The sequence below is a fragment of the Rhynchophorus ferrugineus genome, unplaced genomic scaffold (assembly GCF_030347505.1).
Source record: "Rhynchophorus ferrugineus isolate W39M unplaced genomic scaffold, kcgeb_rfMv2 rfM2, whole genome shotgun sequence".
Taxonomy (NCBI): Eukaryota; Metazoa; Arthropoda; class Insecta; order Coleoptera; family Curculionidae; genus Rhynchophorus; species Rhynchophorus ferrugineus.
The window spans coordinates 92,842,727-92,854,748 of NW_027472581.1; the positions used below are offsets into that span (position 1 = coordinate 92,842,727).

Below are 12,022 nucleotides of genomic sequence, written 5' to 3' on the forward strand. Positions count from 1 at the left end.
ACATGTTGACGGCTTGCTTTTGCTATGACTATAAACAAGTCCCAGGGGCAATCATTAAGTGTTTGTGGTATTAATCTAGAAAACCCATGTTTCTCACATGGTCAATTGTATGTTGCCTGTTCCCGTGTTGGAAAACCATCAGATTTGTTTATCTATGCGCCAGGTAATCAAACAAAAAACATCGTATACCACAAAGCAATATAATGATAATAATAATAATAATTATGATTCACATGATTAACAATAAAGCGATTACTTACTTTTCAATCCTTATATATGTTTTATTTAATTATTTTTTATTCACAACGCCCTATCACCAGGGTGATGGTTCTGTTCAGGAGAATTTTTTAAAATACGTAGGCACAAAAACTGCCACATTACAAATCTTTTTGACAGGACGAAGTCCGTCGGGTCAGCTAGTACTATAATAAATATAGACAATACAACAGAACTTAAACAAAAAGTAAAATCTAAGGTTGTACAATAACTATAGATACTAAATAAAAATTAAACATATACACAATTTTAATCTTTTTACCCTATTACATTAACAATCTTGAAAAATATCGTTCCAAAATGCTGCTCTATTAATATACAATATCTTGTTATTTACAAGCAAACTACCAAAAAAATCATAAAACTAGTTACTAAAATTACAATACTGAAACAGTCGATAGTAAAATCAGTCGAACCAAAAATAGCGACTGCAACAGTCGATAGTAAAAAGTAGTCAATTACTAAACAGTCGATAGTCGATTTCAGTCGATAGTTCCCAAAACTAATTTATTCCATTTTCAACTACTGTATTAAGGCTCTTAGTGTACATTTTCTTAAGAACTTTTCAAATTACAGGTAATAAACTTATAGACCAGTAGACAATCGCAATGGTTTCATCTGGTTTTTGGATGCTAGGGAAGCTTTGTATGCACTTTTCTGGTAGTTCTTGGACAATTTTTCTAGTTATTAGATCATATCCAAGAGCATTTTACGATATATTTTGTATCTATCAATGCTTCGTTATCATAATAACCAGTAAACAATAACCAATAAATAACTAAAAAGTGAATAAGTATTTTTATTCCTCATGCAAGTTGGAAAATCAAATAGTGCTAGTATTTCCAACAGACATACTACTTACAACTACAATATTTACGATATTGTTTATTCTTGAAATGTTACTAGAGATACATTATAATAATTTCAGTGCAAATATAAACGCTTAATAGTATATTTTTACTAGATCACGAGTAGCTTAAATTAAAGTAAAATCAGACAAGAACGCCATCATAGGTGGCCGAACATTAATCAAACCATTTCAATTACAGCTCGTTTAGTTAAAATTGAAGGGCTCCCACCGGACCAATTTTCCAGTCATGTGAGTCAACGGTCGTTTTCATGAAAAATGGTTTCAATATTGCCACGAAATAACAGGTTCAGTTCAGAAGGAAGTAAGGAACAAGGCCCTGGGCCGGAAAATAGAAAATAATTGCATAATTCAAAGGCAAATACAACGTAGATTGAACAAAATAAATGTGATATTTAAGGTTTTCTTTAAATGAAAGACAGTAACAAATTGAACGCCTACCTTAAAACGTAATCTAGTTAAGGTAGCTCGTCTTTATTTAAATCAAGCGAAATATTATGTATTTGGGTCAGTTTCAACAGAAATACAAATGTAATAAATAATGTTACATAATTGCTTTATTAGAATATTCTTTTGCGGTGCTAAAAACATAATAAAAATTAACATATGATAGCCTACATTTTATAGACGGAATTGAAATAAGATGTAACAAAACAACCAAAAATAGAAACGATAAAATGATAAATCTTACAGTATTATTATGACTGATCAAGATGACATTCATTTATGATTGACAAACAGTATTAACGTAATTGCTTTATCACGAATAAAAGTTATATAATATATATAACATATTTCTTCAAAAATAATTAATTTTTAAGAAGAATTGACGTTTGGAATAGCATAGTTTTAAAAGAGCGCTAAAACGCTCCAAATATATACGTGACATAGTTGTTTTGGTAGCAGTGGACAGTTTCTATTGATACAGATTTTATTTATACATTATTTTAATAAGTTTGAATTATAATTAGACATTCTAAGGTATTTCGATGATGGGAAGGTCTCTAACGTAATTATACATTAGAAACCCATCGGTATCATCAGTAAAAATTCCAAACAAGTAGTGTATTTTCGTTCCGATTCAGATAAAATTTATAGAAATGTGGTTAAATCTTTGAAGACGCGAATAATATTGGGTGTTTTTTTGTGTTAATAGCCTATGTTAGATTATTTTTTGTTTTTTAGTAAGTTCCTTATTTATTTAGTCGGTTCAATTTTATTGTTAAAAATATTTTATTTTTCTCTTTTTAGTGTTAAATATTTACTCAATAAATTACGAAGTTATAAAGTATTTTAATGGATAGCCCAAGTAAAGGTACGTAAGAGGAAAAATAGAAATAAAGAATCAACTTCTCCTATAATAAGGTTAGTGCTTAAAAGGCAAACTGAATGGCTTTTACGCTGAGCTACTTCCGAATTTTTGGTTCAGTAATAATATTATACCCAAATATCTGATTATTTTAGATAAAAAATAGGTGAAAATATTGTAAGCGCCCGCCGAGATTTTACCCTCGATTTAGCTAATAGGGCCACCTCGAAAATGCACTCTTTCGAATAAAAAAATAAAATCGGCGAACATTTGAAGTCGGTTAAAAATACGTAATACTGATACAAAATAGCACATTCTCGACTTGTTGACTCTTAAGCGATTTATTTATACAATAATGTTTTTATTTTAATTAAAAAACTAAATAGATGTATAACTCCATTTTACTACTCAGTCAAGTTATAAGTCATGTCATGTTATATAGCATTGGACTCTTCTACAACTATGCACATATAAATATAGTCCAATTAAACTTCACTATTGTATACCATTCGAACATTCTAATTTCATATTTAATTTTGTTTTGGGGATGATTTATCGATACCAATATTTACGATGTATGTTCAATATTACACAACTTATTTACAAATGATTGAATAAATTAACACGCTGTTCCCATTATCTTTCGTTAATAAATCATTCCATTTTTCCCATTATTCAACGTCAATTAATACCATTCGCAAATATATGAATAAGAGGTAACTGTGTAAGCATAAATTAAACGCCATTATTAGGTAACGTTATTCCCAATTTGAGTAACATCCGTTGGTTGTTTTTTTAGAAACAATATACATTTAATTGAATACAATTAATTACTATGAATTTTTTTACCACCACCATTTTTTTGTAACTTGATACTTTTTGTTTTTTCAAAAATTTCAAACTATAAAAGAGTGAATGAAAAATAATTTTAAGAGTTTTATTCTCACTTCTTTTAGGGTCTTTAGGATATCTAGGACACAGAGTAAAAGTCCGTGTAGAATAATGTTATGTGCAAATTCCTTGAATAACTTTGTAAGGAATAACAAAATTTTGAGGTTATGGAAGAAAACTCGGAAGTCAGGTAACGTCTACGTCATACTAATGAATAGATACATTTATTAAAATGTAGAGAATGGACACTGGTCACAAAGGATATCACAAATACAATGTTTATTCAAAAAAAATTTAAAATCTCTTCAAGATATTATATGTTGTACTTGAATATAATTATTAATTTAATTATTTCTGTAATGACGAAATGTATACGGGTAAATTTCACACATGTTTTTCATGAGTTTTCTTATGTGCCGTAATAATTTGTTCTGTAGATCTCCAAAACCAAATTCACAGAGTGATTTTTCAAATCATTTTATTCAAAATGCTGAATAAAACATAAAAATTAATTTTGAAAAATAAATAAAATATGGATCTTAACTTTCGTTTAATATTAATCGTATAACACACAAAAGTCCCGGGCCTAATACATAGATGGCACTAGATTTATTGCATTAATCGATTTTCAATTAGTAGTAACCTTCAAAAGAAAGCTGTTAAAAATGCATAATATCCTACTCATAAGTTTATGAATTATTGTCCTAAAAGTAACACTACTTTTATTATTTTTAAAACAATGGATTATGGAAATAATGGGATGGAAAAGAACGTGTTGATAAATCGTTCCTCAAAAGCGGTACTGAAGTCTTGTGCTGGAATTATTGTGTGGTTGGAGATGATATTGATGAATATAGGCAATTTTGAACAAAAAATAAACAGTTTTCTTTGATACGCCCTGACTTTTCAACCCACGTGTTGATATCTCTCATAATATAAAGTTAAATTCTTAAGACTAAAAGATCGAAAAAAAGAAAAAGACTAAATCAATAACATCGTAAATACACCTTAATCGAATATCGAATTAATAGAATATCCTAAAGGTCCATAAAAAGGACGATAAAATATCAGTGATAAATTTATGTAGTTGGTATTACTACTTTACGGAGGCCGATTGTTTACTTTCTATTTTGGCTAACAACTGGTAAATATCAACGACCGCCAGATGCGTGAACTATTTATATCCGAACAGCACGAATTCGATGTTTAAATAAACAAACATAATGTTGTTTATTTCCCCTTTAGAAAAAAGCATAAAAAATATACTATTAACTTACCCAGTGGATGAAATCTATTGAATCTAAAATCACATTTACTGACCTGAAACAAAAAAAAACAATTAATTTAAAATCAACTGAACGAATTTAATAAAATACGAGTATATTTTAAATTGAATATCTAATAACAATTCAAACAAACCTCCATATTGTACTAATAGATCTGATTTGTTAACTAAAATATCAGATATGACAACGGGAAGTGTTAAATGCCATCCAGATACCAGGAATTAATTATCTATATGACCATAATTTTAAAATTATGAAGCTTAATGTTACGTCATTTCGTCACCACTGACATTTTACCCGTCATTATTAATGTTTTAATTAGCGTTGGGCACTATCGACTGAAAATAATCGAAACAGTCGATAGTCGCAAAATAGTCGATAGTAAAAAAACTAGCGACAGAAAATAGTAATTACTATTTTCTAATTATTCAGTCAAATCCAGGGTTCGACTGTTTTTTTTTTCAATTCGTGATGTCAGACGAAGATGTACAAATCCTTTCCTGTATAAATTGTGAGAGAGAAATGGACGGAGATAATCGCTTGAAGCGCAATTTTATATGTGGTTATATTTTCCAACGGTAGTGTAAGTGAGATGGAGATGTATAAATTCCTTCACGATTTAACTTCAACAAAGAAAAGGAAAAAATAATTACTGAAACATGCAATTTGTAATTTAATTTTAAACGAAGTAGAATTACTTTTATATTTGAATGTTCTGTGGATCTGTAGAAAGGAATGGAATTTCTCTATGGAATGGAATAATACCCCACAAATGTTTTATTGTATTTTAATGTGTTAGTTGCTACTTTTAGATAATATACTATAATAAATATAGACAATACAATAGAACTTAAACAAAACCTAAAAACTAAAGATGTACAATAATCATAAATACTATATAAAAATTAAACAAATACTTAATTGTAGAAAAAAAGTAATCGGTGACATAATTAAAAATGATCTGAATGAAATGATATAAATGCTTTATTATTGAACGGACATATTTTTTAATAATAATCAAGACAGTAATCGAAATATTACCTATTATTGCCATAAAAACAGTCAAAATATTTTAGTATTTATCATTCACAATTTTCTTTTTAATGTAATTAACAATCTTGAAAAATATTATACCAAAATGATATAATATTAATATGAAATATATTGTTATTTACAAACAAACTACCAAAAAATCATAAAACTATGTATATTACATATATATATATATATATATATATATATATATATATATATATATATATATATATATGTATATATATATATATAATAGAACTAAAAGAACTATATAAGAACTAAAAATAGTAACAAAATCAGTCGGACCGAAACAGTCTATAGTAAAAAGTAGTCAATTACTAAACAATCGATAGTCAATTTCAGTCGATAGCTCCCAACACTAGTTTTAATTAATTTTTACATATAATAACAATGTATTGTTCAAAACTGCAATTACTATTGGATTTAGAGAAACTAGAAGTCCATGGCAAGTGATCACTTGCAGAAACTTTATTTCCCAGCCATAACGTTTGATCTCCATGATATAAACATTATGATATTGAAACAATTGACAAAAAAAGTCAATATAAAACAAATCACGAATAACAAGTATTAATAAACCAAAAACCGAGTTTGGACACATACATACTTGCGGGCAAACTAAGATTTCATGATTCATATAAGAACTTGATGAACATTTACAATGCTTGAGAGAAGGTCGAGAGAAGGACCAATCTGGGCTGAACAGATTTAAATGATCGACTCGTAGTTATGAGTAATAGGCACAAAAATTAATAAATGGAACGTTATCAGCACTCAGAATATTCAGCAGCCTTTTTATTCTTAATTATACCAAGTACTTCTGAATTTGCTCTAGTTGGATGCTACAGACACGTGTATTAGCAGGTCATTCATCGGTGGTTTGTACTTTGACATTTTCCTATTAATTATCAAATGCATTAAAACATATCTGTATTAGCAAATATAGGCTATCATCACGGATATCAGACAGGTTAAGAAGTTTGTAGCTAGATACTGGACTAGTATATAATCCCATAAAATTTTCGAATCTCCATGACATTCAAGAAGAAACGTCATTTCCTTGGCGAGCACAGCCTCGGATTATTAACTGGCTAAATAAAATTAAAAGCTGACAAGAATTATTTTTTAACCCTAATATTAAAACTTTTATAATGAATATAATGTCAGCAATGTTTAATTTTTGAGTAAAAAAAAGGTAAATAAGCCCACTAAATTACACATAGGCTACTAGAATTTACACAGCAGCTTGTAGTTCAAAGTGAACGGCCACCAAAATTTGGATAATCACTCCAAACAGTGATACCATGGAAATTTCATTGCACTCAAAAGCAAAACAACGCAAACAACAAATAATTTTGGGTACGCACTGTACGCACTACACTGGGCATTCAAGTGCTTTGTGTTAAAATTGATTGGTGCTGTTATGTTTACAATAATTTCAATCTTGGTATCTAGAGTATCTAGTACTGTAAGGATCTAAAAGGATCGACCTTATCTTAATCTCTGGTGTAATGTGTGTTAACACTGTTGTTTTTCTATTAAATGCGCCTCTCTACACGACACAAGATCAAATGGTAGGATTCTTTTGAGTCTGTGTCATGCCATGGTGTTATCCAAGAGTTGTAATAGTTTAATATTGACATGAAAATGAAGTCTCCCTTCGTTTTTAATAAATGGTGCAAGGTGATGTTTACAATAATTTAAATCCAGATATATATCTAGGAGGAACGACCTTATCTTAGTCTCTGTTGTAATATGTTTGTGTTAACAGTGTCGAGTTTTTCTATTAAATGCTCCTCACTACATTACAAAAGATGTAATTTGATTACATCTTTTGTAATGTATTTTTGTATGTATTTGATTCAGTCTGTGTGCTATCCTGGTGCTATCCAAGAGTTGTAATGGTTTGATATTGATCTTCTCGCTATTTTCTCATAACAGTCGGTATCGAAGGTCTCGATGTAAGTAATCAGTCCTGTGGTATCTGGAGGTATCCACAATACTTCTCAGGACTATTGTTTTAAAAAAACATGTATTTAAGTTCCGTGAAAAGATCCTCATAATTGAACCTCGTATGTCGATATAGATTTCAATACTTGCTTGTACAATAGTAAATTATTATGTAATAATAATTGTGATTTTCTTCCAGTTAACCAATACATTTTCCTATATTTGAACTCCTGAAGTAAAATAATATTTTATAACTTATATACCAGAGGTTTATGCATTGAGGTTTAATTATTTTAATTTAAAATCCTAATTAAATTACATCCTTACATAATTTATGAATCACTAGTATACGAGCCATAATATCTAATTTATTAGACAGACATTTGCCCGATTAGTATTAATATGTATATGTCCTCGTATGTCCATATAGGTTTCAATACTTGCTTGTACAATAGTAGGTTATTATGTAATAATAATTGCGATTTTCTTCCAGTTAACCAATACATTTTCCTATATTTGAACTCCTGAAGTAAAATAATATTTTATAACTTATATACCAGAGGTTTATGCATTGAGGTTTAATTATTTTAATTTAAAATCCTAATTAAATTACATCGTTACATAATTTATGAATCACTAGTATACGAGCCATAATATCTAATTTATTACATAGACATTTGCTCGATTAGTATTAATATCTATATGTCCTCGTATGTCCATATAGGTTTCAATACTTGCCTGTACAATAGTAGATTATTATGTAATAATAATTGTGATTTTCTTCCAGTTAACCAAAACATTTTCCTATATTTGAACTCCTGAAGTAAAATAATATTTTATAACTTATATACCAGAGGTTTATGCATTGAGGTTTAATTATTTTAATTTAAAATCCTAATTAAATTACATCGTTACATAATTTATGAATCACTAGTATACGAGCCATAATATCTAATTTATTACATAGACATTTGCCCGATTAGTATTAACGTAATTTATTAAATATTGTTTTTAGTTCCTTTGTGTTAATGTGGAGGCAAAGCGAAAACAAAAATCGCCGCGAAGAGCTTTATTGTAACGATAATATTTACTACGTCCCACAAAAGAAATTAAAAGATAACGATCTGCCGGTGTACGGTGCTCGGTCTCGGCCCATCCCGGCGATATATTTTCCTCTCCGAGGGTCTTATCTCCCAGGAATTAAAGAATACCGGCCCTTTTTTTCGTCGGTCGCCTCTATCTGCTTGATTTTGTCTATATTCGCCACGGAGGCAAGCGCGGCTGCTTGCTCTCGGTGGCGTGGTCTCGGCTCCGTCGTTTTTCTTGCTCGCCCGCGGTTATCCGGCTGAGATCTGCGTTGCGAGAACGTCGATACTACCCCTGGAACACGGCGAACAATGAGGAGGATCGTTGCGTAATGTCTTTGCCCGGTTGGTTTTTCGCCATCTTTTGTTCTAACGTTCATCCGATAATTACGCTGTTGTGTACGTGGTGGTTCGATATCGAAGGCGATCACAATAATACAGGGTGATCGATAAATATATGTAGTCGGACGAGATTTTTTCTTTAGTTTTAGAACAATTTAAATTATAAAATTACAAAAGCTCATCGAAATCAAGAAAATATAAAGTTTAATTAATATAAATTCCTCATGGAATATTAGAAAAAACAGCGTTGGGAACTATCGACTGAAAATAACTATCGACTATTTAGTAACTGACTACTTTTTACTATCGACTGTTTCAGTCGACTGCTTTCAGTTGCTATTTTCGATCCGACTGATTTTGTTACTATTTACTATCGACTGATTCAGTCGTGTACTTTTACTATTTTAGGTTCTATTAGTAGTTTGCTTGTAACTAACAATATATTGTATAGTAATATAGTAGCATTTTGGAACGATATTATTTAGTAATTTGAAACTAGAAATTAACAATATTAAAATACGATAAAACATTTGTGAGGGCATTATTCCATTCCATAGAAAAATTCCATTCCATTTTACAGATCTACAGAACGTTTAAATATAAAAGTAATTCAATTTCGTTTAAAATGAAATTATTAATTGCTTGTTAATAGTATTCAGTAATTATTTCTTTCCTTTTCTTTTTTAAAGTTAGTTCGTTAAGGAAGTTATACATCTACGTCTCGCTTGTACTACCGTTGGAAAATATAAGCACATATAAAGTTAAATGCTCCAAGCAATTATCTCCGTCCTTTCCTCTCTCATAATTTATGCAAGAAAGGGTTACGTACATCTTCGTCCGACATCACGAATAGAAAAAAACAGTCGGAGGGTGCATTTGACTGAAAATAGTAATTACTATTTTCAAACGCTAGTTTTTTGACTATCGACTGTTTCGACTGTTTTCAGTCGATAGTTCCCAACGCTAGAAAAAACGTGTGTTGAAAAAATTATGTTAATAAAAGCGCTAATAAAATGAGGCTACCCCCTAAATCTAATTTTGAAATACCATATGTTACAATTTCACGACAATGCTATGTACAAAAAATTGACGAGATCGACAAAATAATATAAAAAAACTGTTCTATACGCAATATTTAATGATTAATTATTGAGTCACCATTTGCCCTTAAAACAACTGAAATTCATCGAGGAACAGATTCGTAGAGTGTCTAAATAGTTTAGAATTGAATGTTGTCTCATTCTTGTACCAAAATATCCGCTTGAATTCCAGTTCCAGAATCCAACAGCTTCAGTAATCGATGTGAGTGGAAATGTACTCCTACATTGTCTGCTCTAAAACTCCCCATAGTGAATTATACTATGCCTATCCAACAAAAGATGTTATATAAACAATTGTGATACAGTTTAAATATCCAGCGAAAATGTCGTCTGAAATATATCTTCAAAATCGTGATAAAAAAAATTAAAAATAGAAATCATATGAAAATATAAGTAGAAAGTATAGTCAAATAAGAGATTATCCTAAACTACACATAAAAACAAAATAAATAAACTTAACTTTCCAAAATACACATTCAATAAATATTCAAAATGTCTAGTGACTTTACAGTAATTTAAATTATCAGAAGCTGTTTTTTACCCAAACTATTCTCGTAACCGTTCAACCATAGAGCTTGGTCGAATAAAATAGTCATTAATAAAGTGGTGTAAAAGTAAAAGCTAGACATGCCTATTCACCTCCACGGCGCATACTAATGTACAAAAATCAACATTTCAATAATGTAGTAACACAGAGTGCTACTTGCGGTGCTATTACTTGCAACGCGCTCATTAGGCGGACATAAAAATGATTTTATCGTACCTTGAGAAAGTGGTTTCATTCACACAGCACTCGATGAAAAACACGTAAAACTTCGAGGCACAGAGGCCTGAAGATCGATTTCGAATGGGTAATTCGGTGTTACACGTTTTTCCGACACGGAAAAAAAAAAAATATTTATTGAAATATAAATTACATTGTTAAAAAGAAAATCAAGTTGGTAATGATTCAGTAGCATAAAGATTGTGTAAAAATCTAGTTAAAAAATACTGAATTAATTTCCTACATCCACAAAATAATATTATTTGACATGACAACATATTATATTTCATCTTATATTTAATTAATCTTTTTTAGGGTTTATCTGGAGTGAACCTACTGGTTATAGTGGGCAGCGAAGCACGGTGGCCGAAATTAAACCCTACCAACCCAATTTCCAGAAGACATCCGGCCTTACCCAGCCTGGCTACCAACGTGATTGGGATGATTTTCCTTATTGGATGTTGTTGTCCAAAAGTGTAAAGTTGCATTATAAACATTTTCAATTATAAACAATGAGAAATTAAATTTACAACCATGTCCCAGCATTATTCTAAATCGCAACAGTGGCAAAACCAACTTATTGCCTTGACCAAGAGGTTTCAACCTCTATATTTTAATATTTTCATATTTTTATAAATATTATTGACACTTCTTTTAATAACACTGATTTTTCACTCCACACTGACTTTTAATTCCTATACATTTTAATAGCTAATGGCTGAAAAACTAAGCTAGTGCATCAAACTCCAGTAGACTAAATTAATTTAAAGCCTTTAATGGCATTACACTCTGAACTGTGATGTTTGTACCAGAAATCTACAAACTAAGGGTATCTTCCAAAGCATGGATATTTTCTGGTGATCACACAGCTTATACTGTGACATTTTTGCTCTAACTCCTCTAGCAATGTCGAGAATAAGTGCACAACGATTGTCACATCACTGCTGGTGTGCAAATATGGGAATAACTTAATAGTTGACTGATAAGATAAAGAATCAGTACCAGTGAAAGAAACGATGAGGCTAAACACTCTAGTTGTTTAAATGGACAGTTATTTAGGGAAATAGATCAAATACACGAAAAATACTGAGTAAAT

General features: G+C 30.1%; 1 protein-coding gene and 1 long non-coding RNA gene across 6 annotated transcripts in view; one reads left to right on the top strand and one right to left on the bottom strand.

Moving 5' to 3' along the window:
• The window catches only part of twin (CCR4-NOT transcription complex subunit 6-like twin), a 474,198-nt gene that overhangs the window by 368,402 nt on the left and 93,774 nt on the right, over nucleotides 1–12,022 (bottom strand). The window lies entirely within an intron of this gene.
• LOC143191691 (uncharacterized) lies at nucleotides 2,191–11,544 on the top strand. Its single transcript, XR_013004589.1, has 3 exons — nucleotides 2,191–2,328; nucleotides 2,396–2,459; nucleotides 11,242–11,544. It is a non-coding gene; the product is annotated as an uncharacterized LOC143191691 (long non-coding RNA).